The 17,226-nt window shown below is 45.3% G+C and overlaps 1 protein-coding gene across 1 annotated transcript in view; it reads right to left on the minus strand.

The window, feature by feature from the left end:
• The window catches only part of LOC146210324 (uncharacterized), a 234,232-nt gene that overhangs the window by 39,450 nt on the left and 177,556 nt on the right, over positions 1-17,226 (minus strand). The window lies entirely within an intron of this gene.

Below are 17,226 nucleotides of genomic sequence, written 5' to 3' on the forward strand. Positions count from 1 at the left end.
ATTAGCCGAGCTTGTTTGGCAGGGCTTTCACTGTGGATCACATGATATTTAGGGAAAGCTTCATGCTTCGCTGAAAAGAACTGGGCTGATACATCGGTCCGCCTTTTCTTGGAAAGGCAATCAGTTTGTTTGGAGGAAGAAGCCATAAATAATGTATGATGTTCGGCTGCGGTACCAGCCACCCACCATGGAGCCCAACGAGGGGACGGGGCAGGAATTGGCAGGCAAGTCCTGTCCACGTCAGCTGTACACAGTAACTATAACCTAATATGGCGTAACTCAGGGTAGTCAGCCACACAAGGTTAACCCTCGCTGCCTGGAAGTAAGAAAAAACCAAGAGGAGAGTAGAGGACAGGAGAGTTGTAGGATAGAAGATAGGAACGTGAAAGATGAAGGGAAGGATAGGAAAAGGCGACTGCCGGTTTCCCCCGGGTGGGTCAGCCCGGAGGTGCCGTCTATGGGAAGCGTGGGCCAAAGTGGTGTGTTGCCTCCGTCGAGGGGCCTTAAAGGCTCAAACACTCTGCATCGGCTCAACCACCAGGATCCCCTTTTCCCCAGACACGACGATGCCATGCACGGCTAAGCGTGGGTGCTCGGGGTCCGTGGTGTCGCACAAAACACACAAACACCTGCTTTAACAGGTGCCCCCTGCGGGGGGACGCCATGTTTTGTTGGGACCCCAGGTCTATTCCAAAAGAAAGTAAAAACAGAGTCTCTTATCAGACACTGATTGTACTTGATTTTGTGCCTGTCTATTTTATAATGATTATTTTTTGTAATTTTAATGACATGTATAACGTGTTACGACACTTCTGATTTTCAATGCATGCAGTTGTGACAACGAGCAAGTGTGAGCGGGAGATGCATGCAGTACGCGTCACCACTAAAGCGAGCAGCCCCGTTGTACAGGAAGCCAGTGAGTTATCGATCCATAAAATGCACTGCGTCAAGAGGCAAGACGTCGCCGCCTGCTACGACCCACAGATGGATCCGAGACCCAAGACTGCACATACAAGGAGAAATGGAAAGCAGACTATGCCTGGATCATGGCCACCTCCGACGACAGCCGCCAGGAGCAAGGTAAAAGCAAACTATGAATAAACCTGCCAGCAGTTCTAGCAGTTTGTGCGATCAGACCGAGCTATTTGAAGGTGGTTCGGTCAGGTGCCCATTCTACATAGGTATTGAGAAATTTGTTCATGTTCGAGCATTTTAATGTGATTTATTTCAAAACGATATGCATCTGAACTTCAACTTGCGTCATGAACAGCAGTTTCTACTTCATAGATGGCAATTAAGTGCAAAAACAATTCACGTAAAAGTGCAGTATAAACTATATTTCTCAGGCGGCATGCTTCAATGACACCCCCCCCCCCCCCCACGGTAAGCGTATGCCCAATTTTCCTAGCTGGAAGTTGTGGTCAGCCTATGCTGCGGACAAGAATTGCTCCTTGCACTTTGTCTCTCATTTCCTCCATTTGTTGAGCAATGTGCAGAACAGTTTGTTCAGCCCCCTATAAAAACTGCATGGTATGGATCCATGAGAAATGCCAGTTAGATCAACAGAGGCATTATCATATAATGCACAAAGGAAAAAGCACCGTTCTAGCATGATGAGACTGAGCAGTTCTTGTTCAAGATGGAGCCTGGAACAACAAAAAATTCAACTACATTCTCTCTTTTACATCTTCCTAGTGTCCACTCAATGCTCTCATATATTCTGATCTGCTTATATGTAACAGGGTAAGCAGGTTTCAATGCATGATCTTGCACGTAAAAACCATCAGCATGACAATACTGACAAAGGCGACCATTTCCATTTGTGCACTCCTAGAAATGTTTTCTCATTTCAGTTTTATATTTTTAAAGCCAACTTCTATAGCCCTATATTGGTGCTTCGCTTGCCTTTCATGAATGGACTGTATTCCTCCTGTAGCACCATCTTTGCTCGTTGCGGATCTGGAAACGAACTGATGCTGCTGACGACAGACTATTAACGTGATTTCAGAAATGAAGATGTCGAAGATATCCTTGTCAGCGACAGAGTTCCCGCTGGCCAATCTTTGAAGATCGATAATCTGCGCTGACGACCAGGACGTAATGCCTAGCTTGCGTGGCCATCCTTTGTTACACAAATGCCACGAGCACCGCAGGTTTTCCACGAAAAACGCTACGCTTTTCCTGAAGGGACACTGACGGTAGACGGCATGGCTCCTATACAACATCGAACAAGCCTGGGGGAACTATCACTCTGGAGCAGACCAGGCAGCCGTAAGGTTGAGCAGAGATTTACCTTCCGTTTACCATTTGTGCAGGCAGCTATGTTTGCATTTTAGCCACTCAATATCTAGCTCCTGGTCTGCTCCAAGTGTGCTTGGTTTTTTGTGTGTTTGTTTTTTTAGTGTTCTGTGGTGTGTATCTTGCAAACGAGTCCTAACGTGTATATGAAGATTACCTTTTCAGCCTTTTGCGCTCTGCGGCTGAACTACAAGTAATTTTTTTATCAGACTGACCACTAGCTTATATAGCTATCGGCCGAAACAGTGTTTGCACATATTGTTATCGCAATAAAGTTCCCTCCCAAAACCAATCACGCAACTTCTTTATCCAGGTGTAACCACCGCTTGTGGCACATGCAGGACGTTCTTCTTAAGATATTACAGTTGATGAAGATGACGGTTTCACTGCAGTGAAGGAGGCTGCACCAGAACTTACGCAGCAACCTTAGACCACCAGGAGAAACATCGGTGCAGAGCCGGGTCCAGTGCACCCATTACAGCCCAATGTTGACAAGACGTGTTGGCAACTTGCCTCCTTAACAAAAAGAGTGCGATGTCATACCATTGCTACCCAGGTACCAGAACATTTGTCTTGTACCAGCCTAAATCACCATGTTTAGAGACGTGTAAAGCCATTCTAGAGTTGCTTTTATTAAAAAGAGCTGCATTACATAAAAGCAGAACTGGGAATTCGTGAGCAGCATTATCAAAGACAACAGCCCATTTCCATAAAGCTATGGTGTAAAGCCAACAGATCTGTCGGCCTAGATGACTCACGCCGATCTCAGTCGTCTATGGCAGAACACCCTACATCCCTCTCGACGCGCAGTTGGGCCTTCACCGTCAGACTACGTCACCAATTGACTCTGCCCAACGATTTCGTTACGCCCTACTCGAAGCTCAGTGCAACCTTCTCACGGCTCATGCGCGTATAAGAGTGGCCAATGCAGCATCACCACCACTTCTCACCTTCCGGTTGGGTGACTTGGTCCTCGTTCGCCACACCATCCGCACGACTGGCCCTTACACGAAGCTCATGCCCCTATACTGCGGCGCTTACCGTGTCGTTGAACGGCTCGGCCCCGTGACATACCGCCTCGAATACCTCCCCGAGCATAGACGATGCGGTGTGCACATTTTCACGGAGCATGTGTAAACATGAATCAATATGTCAACAGTGCCAGCATTGACTCCGACTTAGATACCGGGTCATCACCACTACTGTCGTCGCCAGCTGCCTCACTGCATTCCCCACGAAACGCCAACCAATAATTGGAGCGCCTGCAGCTGCTCACTGAAACTTCCCCCCCCCACCCCCGTTGGAAAGATGTTACGGTGCCCGCCGAGGAGCACTGCGCCAGAAAAGGGAGAGGCGCAGGATGAGCGCGAGACAAGCATGCGGCGCCAGCGCGAGGGTTAGAGAACAAAAGAAGAGCGCCGGGGCAAGTTGTGTTTGCCTGGTGTCCTCCGTTCTTCTGTCTATCTCTTGGCGGGCACAGGGTCCCGCAACATTACATAACGCATTACAAGTTCTTCAATAAAATGACTGAAGGACAAATTTTGCAGCTTATGTGATGTGTCGCACTGAAACCAAACTTGTCAACATGCATGGCAGTTTTCTTGCCTTGCAGTGCTGAGTGCAAAAGCTGCCGCAGAAACAAAACGATCTCAGTTTTTGTGGGACGGAGCCACGAAGGAGGCAAGTATATTCGTGATGGTGCGGTTAACACGCTCCACGAGGCCATTGCACTGGGGATGATTGACGGATGTAGTGGAATGTGCAATGCCAAAGGAGCGGAGGGCTCGCTCAAATTCAAGGGAACAAACGCAAGTATAAAAAATCGATAAATTAAATGCCTAACACACGATTGACATGATACAGTGACATAACATGATAATAGTGGCCATAGTGAAAGTGCGTGAAAAAGCAACAAAAATTCTCAGTCCTTAACAAGCAACCATGGCTAAAAAAGGTGGATGCACAGAAAAAAATGTATTATATAAGAACTTGTTTAAAAAACTGCAGAGAAATTTATGAGATGGACAAAAAATAATAAGTAAATTAAACATTAAAAAAGAAGAGAGAGAGATGCAAATGTTGAAACAAAATTGAACGCCAACCGACACTGCAAAACAAGAAACCAACATCGAATTAAACAATATGACTGACTGCAATTCGAAATGTATAAAACGAAGGCGTGTAAAGAGTGCAAATAAAATCAAAGATAAAATCAAGCACAATCAGAGAGAAAAGCAATTTCTTTGTTCGAAAGGAAAACTGAGGATGTGCTGACGCATTCATCCTTGTGCTTAGAAATCAAAGCGGCTTCCACTATTTCGCGTGTAAGCTTGTTATGGGATCGGTTTAGAATGGTCGTTTTCTGAGACGGGAGCATTTTCTATTGCGGTCGCATGTGTGACAATGCACTGGCAGGTTTTTGGACAATGACACTGAAAAACCATTGCTATGCTCCATTAAAGGTTTATTAATACATCGGCCGGTTTGGCCGATGTATGCTTTGCCACAAGATAGAGGGAGGAGTATACAAGCCCTTCTGTGCATGTTACGGCGGGATTCTTGTGCCTTGTGGTGCAGCCATTATCTCTTTGTCATTTTGTTGACCATGCAACAGTCTTGATAGGCGGTGCAGGGCTGAAAAGACCACGTGAACGCCTGCCTTCTTACCAATCTTCTTGAGATTATGAGAAATCTTGTGGATATAAGGTATTATTGGTACCTAATTTCACTGTTGGACTTCAGCTGAAGGGCCTGTCATCTTCATTTCGTAGTTCCTTAACATTTTTCTAGCGGCAGAAGAAAGAAGTTTTTGCGGCTATCCCGACTGCGTCAGCCTGCACACTTGAGCTGAAAAGCTATCCTGAAATTTGCGCTTACATGACTTCGTCAAGGCGTTACTAAAACCAGATTGCACAATATTCCTTTTAACCAACTTTGAATGAGCAGAACCATAAGCTACAATGGGTTTCTTGCTCCTTGGTTCGAACACCCAGCAAACATGATTAGGAGTGAAAAAAATGTCTTAGCTCGAGAAAACGAATGGAAATCTTGTCTGGCACTTCGTGGGTCAGCTCAAGTGGCTCCATTGTGTTCGTAAACACCGTCAGAACTTAAGGTACCCGAATTAAAATGGTTTCATTATTGCAATCTAAGATAACTAAGTAATCATCTACGAAACGGAAGATCTTTAAAACGCATGAGTTATCAAAGCTTTCATTAAGAGCTCAGTCATGCATGCCGAGGTAAAGGTCACTGAGAACTGGGGCAATGCATGATCCTATACGGATCCCCTGCCTTTGTATAAAAAGAGACCTATTCCAATCTGCAAAGGTTGATTTGAGGTAAACCGACAACAATTCCAAAAAACCATCAACAGTAATGGCTGTCCAAATATGGCGCCGTGGCTTTTCAGAATAAGTGTGGCATTACTGATGATGGTTTTTGGAATTGTCGGTTTACCTCAAATCAACCTTTGCAGGTTAGAATAGGTCTCGTTTTATACAAAGGCAGGGGATCCATATAGGATCATGCATTGCCCCAGTTCTCAGTGACCTTTACCTCGGCATGCATGACTAAGCTCTTAATGAAAGCTTTGATAACTCATGCGTTTTAAATATCTTCCGTTTCGTAGATGATTACTTAGTTATCTTAGATTGCAACAATGAAACCATTTTAATTCGGGTACCTCAAGTTCTGACCGTGTTTGCGAACACAATGGCGCCACGTGAGCTGACCCACGAAGTGCCAGACAAGAATTCCATTCGTTTTCTCGAGCTAAGACTTTTTGCACTCCTAATCATGTTTGCTGGTCGTTCGAACCAAGGAACAAGAAACCAATTTTAGCTTATGGTATGTTTTAGTATGTACTTTAGTACTTTTAGTATGTTTAGAGATTTGGAAGCCTTTTTCATCAGGACATTTATATGAGGAAGAAAGGTGAGTTTTTTGTCAAAAGTTACGCCTAGAAATTTGTGTTCGTTTTTCACCGGTAATTTCGTTTTGTTCAGGTGTAGTGTACGATCTGTTTGTAAGCCTCGTTTGAGAGAGAATAGGACAGCCACTGTTTTTTGAGGAGAAAACTGAAACCCGTTTGTGTCTGCCCATGCTGCTAGTTTATTTATGGTCAACTGCACCTGTCTCTCACATGTAGATACGTTAGAGGATGTGTATGCAATCTGTAGATCGTCAACATAAGCTGAATACATTATGGATTTCGGGATAACTGTGCTTATGTAATTCATTTTTACTATAGAGTTGTGCATAAGACGCATCCCTGTGGTACGCCATTCTCCTGTACAAAGTTCTTTGAAAAGCTTGAGCCCAAGCGCACACGGAATCAGCGATTTGACAAGTCCTTTAGACAGTTTAACATCCTACCACGTATGCTTAAATCTGCTAGGTCACGGAGGATGCCAAATCGCCATGTAGTGTCATAAGCCTTTTCCATATCAAAGAAGACTGCAAGGCAGTGCTGTTCGTGAATAAATGCTTCACGAACAGTGTTTTCAAGGCAGACTAGATGGTCCGTGGTAGAACATGCTCTTTGAGCCCACATTGGTGAATGTCTAGAAGTTCTCGGGTATGAAGGACAAAGGCTAATCTGGTATTAAGAACACTTTCAAAAGGCTTTGCAAAGCAACTTGTGAGAGCTATGGGTCTATAACTGCTGGGGGCCGTTGGTGGCTTTCCTGGTTTCAGGAAAGGCACAATAATAGCTTTTTTCAGGCCTCAGGAATACTCCCGGATACCCATACTTTGTTGAAAAATTTCAGAAGTGCTTCTAAAGCCGGTTAGAAAGATGTGCAAGCATCTGATAGCGAATTTGATCTGGGCCAGGTGCAGTGTTCTTGCCGGCAGATAGAACCGTGTTCATTTCTTGCAGCGTTATTAACTTGTTATATGCTTCATTTGTACTTCCACTTGTTGGCAGTTCTTGTTTTTCGGCCTTGTTTTTGTATGTTGTGAAAGATTTTGGGTAGTGTAGTGAGCTTGAAATTGCAGAAAAATGATCGCCTAGAATATCTGCCTGTTCCTGTAAATTTGTTTGGGTGCCAGGAGATGTTAGAAAAGGGACTGTGCATGGGGAGAAGTTGCCATCCAGTTTGTGAACAAGCTCCCACATTTTTTTTTATGTGACTGAGCTATTTATTGATGATATGTATTTTTGCCAAGAAGCCTTCTCAGCGTTTCGGCGGACATACCGTGCCCTAGCTTTTGCCTGTTTGAATTTTACAAGGTTTTCGTTTGTAAGGTACCTGCGAAAGGTTCCCCAAGCTTTGTTGTGTTTCTTCGCATCTCTGCACTCCTGAGAATACAAGACTGCGATTTTTCAGTACCACTCCTGAAGACTCTGGTATAGCTACAAGTGCTGCGTCAATGATGCAGGCCGTAAATTTTTCACTTATCTCGTCAACACTGAGTTTTTCGGAAAAGCCCTTTTCCAGGCTGGCTTCAGACTGGAATAGAGCCAAGTTCTCAAGGTTTCCACCGCTTGGGTTTGTTTAGAGTGATGGAGGGTGAGGGTGTTAGGCTGATAAAGACAGGCAAATGATCACTTCCTAGAGGATTGTCAAAGACGTCCCATTTAAAATCATTAAAAATTGATGGGGAGCTAAATGATAAATCTAAAATGCTCATTTTCCCCGTGCTTGGGGAGCAGTATGTATGCTTTCCTGTATTTAGCAGGCAGACACCATTGCATAATATAAAATCCTCTAATATACGACCTCTAGTGTGTCTGATCGCTTCTCCAGAAAGTGGAGTGCGCATTAAAATCTGCAACCGGACATGGTTTTGCCAGTTGTTCTAAAAGCTCTTCCAGATCATGAAGGGTTACAATTAGGTGCGGTTGGAGATACAGTGAACACATATAGTTATTGTTTTATAATGAATGATAGACAGCAACAGCTTCGAACTTGGTTTTGAGGCTAATTTCACGTGTTGCTACTCCATTCTGCACTACAATAGCGACACCTCCAAATAACCTATTTGCTTCTTTTTGGTCGCAGCGAAAGACGTGTCCTTTTAAAATGTTTTGGTGTGGTCCTAAGTTAGCTTCCTGTAGGCAAAGGGCTACAGGAGAAAATGAATGTAAAATGTCTTTTATATCGTTGTAGTTGTTTATGAGACCTCGGCAGTTCCAGTGTATGAGGAACCTGAGTTTAGATTTCAGGTTTGTCTGGTCCTGTAATAAGAGTTTTTTCTCTCCGTTATCTTTCCAGAGTTATGCCGCCGCTGCAGCGTGGACGAGGAAGGGGTTGTGTCCATTGTCTCGGGGGCTTTGGACGTTTGGGGAGAGTTAGAGTGTTGGTTGCAGGCTTCCCTTCTGGGGGAGGCCTTTTGAGCTGTTGGCTCTGGGGCCAGTGTGCCCTGTTTCTGCGATGGCAGGGCAGCTTTCACTGCTTCTGCCTGGGGCAGGGATGGCCCTGCATGAGGCTTAACCTCGGCGGAGACCAAATCCTGTTGTGGTGTGCTGCCCCTATGCTCCACCACATTGGAATAGTTCGGTTTGGCTGTGAACAAAAAAGTGCCGTTTAACAAGATATGGCTGTCGTGCCTCTTTAAACGTTATGTTTTCATTGACTTTTATGGTAATGATGTCCTTTTCCTTCTTCCGAGAAGGACATGACCGTGAGTATGCCGCGTGTTCACCTGCACGGTTCGCGCAGTGCGGTGCAGCTTCACACTCGTCAGATTTATGTTCAGTTGAGGCACATTTTGCGCATGTTTGTCGGCCATGGCAGCTCTGGGAGCCGCGACCGAATCTTTGGCAGTTGAAACAAAGCCTAGGGTTTGGGATGTAGGGCCGGATGTCTACTTTGATGTAACAGACTTCAATGGATTCAGGGAGTTTGCTAGAGTTGAAAGTCAGAACTATGTGCTTTGTTGGTAATTGGTTGTTCTTTCGGATTTTGATCCTGTGTACACCGATTACATTTTGCTCGGAAAGACCTTCTAGAAGATCTTCAGTGAGTGACAGGAAGTCAGTCTCTGATATCATGCCTTGGACTGTGTTCAAGCACTGACTGTTATTGGGCTATCCCCAAATGTAGCAAGTTGCTGAAGGTTGCTGTACTGGAGTTTGCTTTGCAGCTCAAGCAGGAGATCCCCGCTAGCCAGTTTACTAACTTTGTATCCTGAGCCTAGTATGGTTGTGAGAGACCTAGATACTGCAAAAGGGGATATTAGCCGAGCTTGTTTGGCGGGGCTTTCACTGTGGATCACATGATATTTAGGGCAAGTTTCATGCTTCGCTGAAAAGAACTGGGCTGATACATTGGTCCGCCCTTTCTTGGAAAGGCAATCAGTTTGGAGCAAGAAGCAAAAATAATGTATGATGTTCGGCTGCGGTGCCAGCCACCCACCATGGAGCCCAACGAGGGGATGGGGCAGGAATTGGCAGGCAAGTCCTGTCCACGTCAGCTGTACACTGTAACTATAACCTAATATGGCGTAACTCAGGGTAGTCAGCCACAAGGTTAACCCTCGCCGCCTGAAAGTAAGGAAAAACCAAGAAGAGAGTAGAGGACAGGAGAGTTCTAGGATAGAAGATAGGAACGTGAAAGATGAAGGGAAGGATAGGAAAAGGCGACTGCCGGTTTCCCCCGGGTGGGTCAGCCCTGTGGTGCCGTCTATGGGAAGTGTGGGCCAAAGTGGTGTGTTGCCTCCGTCGAGGGGCCTTAAAGGTTCAAACACTCGGCATCGGCTCAACCACTAGGATCCCCTTTTCCCCAGACACGACGATGCCACGCAAGGCTAAGCGTGGGTGCTCGGGGTCCGTGGTGTCGCACAAAACACACAAACACCTGCTTTAACAGGTGCCCCCTGCGGGGAGAGGCCATGTTTTGTTAGGACCCCAGGTCTATTCCAAACTAAAGTAAAAACAGTCTGTTATCAGACGCTGATTGTACTTGATTTTGTGCCTGTCTATTTTATAATGATCACTTTTTGTAATTTTAATGACATGCATAACATGTTATTACACTTCTGATTTTCAATGCATGCAGTTGTGACGAGCAAGTGTGAGCCGGAGATGCATGTAGTATGCGTCACCACTAAAGCGAGCAGCCCCGTTGTACAGGAAGCCAGTCAGTTATCGATCCATAAAACGCACTGCGTCAAGAGGCAAGACGTCGCCGCCTGCTACGACCCACAGATGGATCCGAGACCCAAGAAAAGACTGCACATACAAGGAGAGATGGAAAGCAGACTATGCCTGGATCATGGCCACCTCGGACGACAGCCGCCAGGAGCAAGGCAAACTATGAATAAACCAGCCAGCAGTTCTAACAGTATGTGCGATCAGACCAAGCTATTTGAAAGTGGTTCGGTCAGGTGCCCATTCTTACGTAGGTATTGAGAAATTTGTTCATGTTCGAGCATTTTAATGTGATGTATTTCAAAACGATATGCATCTGAACTTCAACTTGTGTCATGAACAGCAGTTTCCACTTCATAGATGGCAATTTAGTGCAAAAAAATTCGCGCAAAAGTGCAATATAAACTATATTCCTCAGACGGCATGCGTCAATGACACCCCCCCCACGGTAAGCGTATGCCCTATTTCAATAGCAGGAAGTTGTGGTCAGCCTAAGCTGCGGACAAAAATCACTCCTTGCACTTTGTCTCTGTATTCCTCCATATGTTGAGGAATGTGCAGAACAGTTTGTTCAGCCCCCTATAAAAACTGCATGGTATGGATCCATGAGAAATGCCAGTTAGATGAACAGAGGCATTATCATATACTGCACAAAGAAAAAAGCATCAGTCTAGCATGATGAGACTGTATGAGCAGTTCTTGTTCAATATGGAGCCTGGAACAACAAAAAATACAACTACATTCTTCTCTCTTTTACATCTTCCTAGTGTCCACTCAATGCTCTCATATATTCTGATCTGCTTATATGTAACAGGGTAAGCAGGTTTCAATGCATGATCTTGCACGTAAAAACCATCAGCATGACAATACTGACAAAGGTGACTATTTCCATTTGTGCACTCCTAGAAATGTTTTCTCATTTCAGTTTTATATTTTTAAAGCCAACTTCTATAGCCCCATATTGGTGCTTCCCTTGGCTTATTCACGACTGGACTCCATTCCTCGTGTAGCCCCATCTTTGCTAGTGGCGGATCTGGAAACGGACTGATGCTGCTGACGACAGACTATCCAACGTCATTTCAGAAGTGCAGATGTGGAAGATAGCCTTTTCAGCGACAGTAAAAGAGTTCCCGCCGAACATTGAAGATCGGTCATCTGCGCTGACGACCAGGATGTAATGCCTAGCTCGCGTGGTCATACTGTGTTACACAAATGCAACGAGCACCGCAGATTTTCCACGAAAAACGCCTGTGCTTTTCCTGAAGGGACATTGACGGTAGACGGCATGGCTCCTATATAACGTCGAACAAGCCTGGGGGGACTATCACTCTGGAGCAGACCAGGCAGCCGTAAGGTTGCGCAGCGATTTACCTTGTTTACCATTTGCGCAGCTATGTTTGTATTTTAGCCACTCAATATTTAGCTCCTGGTCTGCTCCAAGTGTGCTTGGTTTTTTGTGTGTTTTGTGGTGTGTATCTTGCAAACGTGTATATGAAGATTACCTTTTCAGCCTTTTGCGCTCTGCGGCTGAACTACAAGTAATTTTTTTATCAGACTGGCCACTAGCTTATATAGCTATCGGTCGCAACAGTGTTTGCAAATATTGTTATCGCAATAAAGTTCCCTTCCAAAACCAGTCACGCAACTTCTTTATCCAGGTGTAGCCACCGCTTATGGCACATGCAGAATGTTCTTCTTAAGATATTACAGTTGATGAAGATGACGGTTTCACTGCAGTGAAGGAGACCGCACCAGAACTTATGCAGCAACCTTAGACACCACCAGGAGAAACATCGGTGCAGAGCCTGGCCCAGTGCACCCATTACAGCCCAATGTTGACAAGACGTGTTGGCAACTTGCCTCCTTAACAAAAAGAGTGCGATGTCATACCATTGGTACCCAGGTACCAGAACATTTGTCTTGTACCAGCCTAAATCATCATGTTTAGAGAGATGTGTAAAGCCATTCTAGAGTTGTTTTTATCAAAAAGAGCTGCATTACATAAAAGCAGAACTGGGAATTCATGAGCAGCCTTATCAAAGACAACAGCCCGTTTCCATAAAACTATGGTGTAAAGCCAACAGATCTGTCGGCCTAGATGACTCACGCCGTTCTCAGTCGTCTATGGCAGAACACCCTACATCCCTCTCAACGCGCAGTTGGGCCTTCCCCATTAGACTACGTCACCAATTGACTCCGCCCAACGACTTTGTTACGCCCGCCTCGACGCTCAGTGCAACCTTCTCACGGCTCATGCGCGTGTGAGAGTGGCCAATGCAGCATCACCACCCCATCCCACCTGCCGGTTGGGTGAATTGGTCCTCGTTCGCCGCACCATCTGCACGACTGGCCCTTACAGGAAGCTCATGCCCCGATACTGGGGCGCTTACCGTGTCGTTGAACGGCTCGGCCCCGTGACATACCACCTCGAAGACCTCCCCGAGCATAGACGATGCGGTGTGCACCACATTTTCACGGAGCATGCGTAAACATGAATCAATATGTCAACAGCGCCAGCACTGACTCCGACTTAGATATCGGGCCATCACTACTGTTGTCGCCAGCTGCCTCACTGCATTCCCCACGAAACGCCAACTAATAATTGGAGTGCCTGCAGCAGCTCACTGAAACCCCCCCCCCCCCCCCCCCCCCGGTGGAAGGATGTTACGGTACACGCCGAGGAGCGCTGCGCCAGAAAACGAAGAGGCGCAGGACGAGCGCGAGACTAGCGCGCGGCGCCAGCGCGAGGGTTAGAGAACGAAAGAAGAGCGCTGGGGCAAGTGGTGTTTGCCTGGTGTCCTCTGTTCTTTGTCTCTCTAGGCGGGCACAGGGTCCCGCAACATTATATAACACATTACAAGTTCTTCAATAAAATGACTGAAGGACAAATTTTGCAGCTTATGTGATGTGTCGCACTGAAACCAAACTTGTCAACATGCATGGCAGTTTTCTTGCCTCGCAGTGTTGTGTGCAAAAGCTGCCGCAGAAACAAAACGATCTGTTTTTGTGGGACGGAGCCACGAAGGAGGCGAGTATATCCGTGATGGTGCGGTTAACACGCTCCACGAGGCCATTGCACTGGGGATGATTGACGGATGTAGTGGAATGTGCAATGCCAAAGGAGCGGAGGGCTCGCTCAAATTCATGGGACAAACACGAGTATAAAAATCGATGTATCTAAATGCAGATAACTACGGATTTGCTGAAGGACGGGGGGATATCGTGTTAGAAAAACTGGCCACCTTGTATACGCAGTGCCTGATGTCATCGACAGTACCGGAACCATGGAAGAATGCAAACATTATCCTCATTCATAAGAAAGAGGACTCTAAGGACCTTAAAAATTACAGACCAATCAGCTTACTGTCTGTTACGTATAAGGTATTTACTAAGATATGCGGAAAGTGAAGTGGAACTCAAGAGACTTCTGATGCGCGTACAAGAAGAGAGTGAGAAGTTTGGGCTTAAACTGAACATTAAAAAGACGAAGATCATGGCGTCTTGCCCTATCAAGTCCTGGAGCATCAATGGACAAGAATTGGAAGCTGTGACAGATTTTCTCTTCTTGGGCGCCAAGATTACCTCGGAGGGAGACTGCAGCCATGAAATTAGGAGACGCCTGCTTATGGGAAAGAGAGCAATGGTTAGCCTTGACCGCCTAGTAAAGAGCAGAGACATTAGTCTGCCAACCAAGGTCCGTATAACCCGTGCTATGGTCTTTCCAGTTGTGATGTATGGATGTGAGAGTTGGACTGTGAAAAAGGCTGCCCGCCGAAGAATTGACGCGTTTGAATTGTGGTTCTGGCGAAGACTCTTAACAGTTCCTTGGACTGCCAGAAGATCAAATCAGTCGATATTGTCGACCATAAACCCTGACTGCTCATTGGAGGGTAAAATTCTAAAGTTAAAGCTCAGCTACTTTGGTCATCTGATGAGAAGAGAGGAGTCGCTGGAGAAAGATTTGATGTTGGGAAAGGTTGAGGGTCGCCGGAGAAGGGGTAGGCAGCGAACGCGATGGTTAGATGGCATTCTCGAGGCATTGCAGATGAAGCTATGTGATGTTAAGAAGATAGTGAGAGACCGGAAAGCGTGGCGTGACATGGTCCATAGGGTCACGAAGAGTCGGACACGACTGAACGCCTGAACTGAACTGAAGGTAATCGCTAATAGAATCAGAACAACCTTAGACTTCAATCAAGCAAAGGATCAAGCAGGGTTTCGGAAACTGTACTCTACTATCGATCATATCCATACCATCAATCAGGTGATAGAAAAATGCTCGGAATATAACCAGCCCTTATACATAGCATTCATTGATTACGAAAAAGCATTTGACTCAGTTGAAACCTCGGCGGTGATGCAGGCATTGCGAAATCAGGGGGTAGACGAGCCGTACGTGAAAGTGCTGGAAGATATATATAGTGGCTGCACAGCAACCATAGTTCTGCATAAAGAAAGTAACAAAATTCCCATAAAGAAAGGTGTTAGGCAAGGAGACACAATCTCCCCAGTACTATTCACAGCTTGCTTAGAGGAAGTATTCAGACTTGGAAGGGGAGCAGTTAGGGATAAGGGTAGATGGAGAATACCTCAGTAATCTGCGATTTTCTGATTACATTGCCTTGCTAAGCAACTCGGGAGATGAACTACAAATAATGATTGATGACCTAAAAAGGAAAAGTAGAAAGGTAGGCTTGAAAATCAATATGTAGAAGACTAAGGTAATGTTCAACAGCCTCGGGAAGGAACAGCAGTTTACATTAGGTAGCGAAGTACTGGAAGTAGTAGGCGAATATGTCTACTTAGGACAGGTAGTAACCGCAGATCCGGACCATGAAAAGGAAATAACAAGAAGAATAAGATTGGGATGGAGCACATTTGGCAAGCACTCGCAGATTATGTCTAGCAGCTTACCGGTATCGCTCAAGAGGAAAGTATACAACAGCTGCATCTTACCTGTACTCACCTATGGGGCTGAAACGTGGAGGCTAACCAAGAAAGTTCTACTTAAGTTGAGGACAACCCAGAGGGCTATGGAACAAAAAATGGTAGGGGTAACATTAAGAGATAGGAAGCGTGCAGAGTGGGTCAGAGAAATAACTCAAGTTACCGACATTCTAGTGGACATTAAGAAGAAATGGACATGGGTAGGACATGTAGTGCGACGAGAGGATAACCGATGGTCGCTGAGGGTAACAAACTGGATTCCAAGGGAAGGAAAGCGTAGCAGGGGGCGGCAGAAAGTTAGGTGGGCGGATGAGATTAAGAAGTTCGCAGGGGTCAAGTGGATGCAGCTAGCACAGAACCGGGTTAAATGGAGAAATATGGGGGAGGCCTTCGCCCTGCAGTGGGTAGTCAGGCTGATGATGATGATGATCTAAATGCCTAACATATCATTGTCATGATACAGTGACATAACATGATAATAGTGGCCATAGTGAAAGTGCGTGAAAAAGCAACAAAAATTCCCAGTCCTTACCAACCAACAAAGGCTACAAAAGGTGGATGCACAGAAAAAAACGTTTTATATAAGGACTTGTTTAAAAAACCGCAGAGAAACTTATGAGATGGACAAAAAATAATAAGTAAGTTAAACATTAAAAAAGAAGAGAGAGAGATGCAAATGTTGAAACAAAATTGAAAGCCAACCAATTGACACTGCAAAACAAAAAACCAACAATGAATTAAACAATATGCCTGACTGCAATTCAAAATGTATAAAACGAAGGCATGTAAAGAGTGCAAATAAAATCAAAGATAAAATCAAGCACAATCAGAGAGAAAAGCAATTTCTTTGTTCGAAGTGAATACTGAGGATGTGCTGATGCATTCATCCTTGTGCTTAGCATTCAAAGTGGCTTCCACTATTTCGCGTGTAAGCTTGTTATGGGATCGGTTTAGAAGGGTCGTTTTCTGAAAGAAAGGGGAGCATTTTCTATTGCGGTCGCATGTGCGACAATGCACTGGCAGGTTTTTGGACGATGACCCTGAAAAATCATTGCTATGCTCCATTAAAAATGAATAATACATTGGCCAGTTTGGCTGATGTATGCTTTGCCACAAGGTAGAGGGATGGAGTATACAAGCCCTTCTGCGCATGTTACGGCGGGATTCTTGTGCCTTGTGGTGCAGCCATTATCTCTCTTTGTCGTTTTGTTGACCATGCGACAAAGTCTTGATAGGCGGTGCGGGGCTGAAAAGACCACGTGAAGGCCTGCCTTCTTACCAATCTTCTTGAGATTATGAGAAATCTTGTGGATATAAGGTATTATTGCTACCTTATTTGGCTGTTGGACTTCAGCTGAAGGGCCTGTCATCTTCATTTTGTAGTTCTTTAACATTTTTCTAGCGACAGAAGAAAGAAGTTTCTGCGGGAATCCCGACTGTGTCAGCCTGCACACTTGAGCTGAAAAGCTATCCTGAAATTTATGCTTGCGTGACTTCGTCAAGGCGTTACTAAAACCAGATTGCACAATATTCCTTTTAACCAACTTTGAATGAGCAATACCATAGGCTAAAATGGGTTTCTTGCTTCTTGGTTCGAACGCCCAGCAAACATGATTAGGAGTGAAAATAAGTCTTAGCTCGAGAAAACAAATGAAATTATTGTCTGGCACTTCGTGGGTCAGCTCATGTGGCGCCATTGTGTTCGCAAACACGGTCAGAACTTGAGGTACCCGACTTAAAAAGGTTTCATTATTGCAACCTAAGATAACTAAGTAATCATCTACGAACTGGAAGATCTTTAAAATGCATGAGTTATCAAAGCTTTCATTAAGAGCTCTGTCATGCATGCCGAGGTAAAGGTCACTGAGAACTGGGGCAATGCA

Source organism: Amblyomma maculatum, chromosome 1, assembly GCF_055883805.1.
Source record: "Amblyomma maculatum isolate TAMU_Amacu chromosome 1, ASM5588380v1, whole genome shotgun sequence".
Taxonomy (NCBI): domain Eukaryota; kingdom Metazoa; phylum Arthropoda; class Arachnida; order Ixodida; family Ixodidae; genus Amblyomma; species Amblyomma maculatum.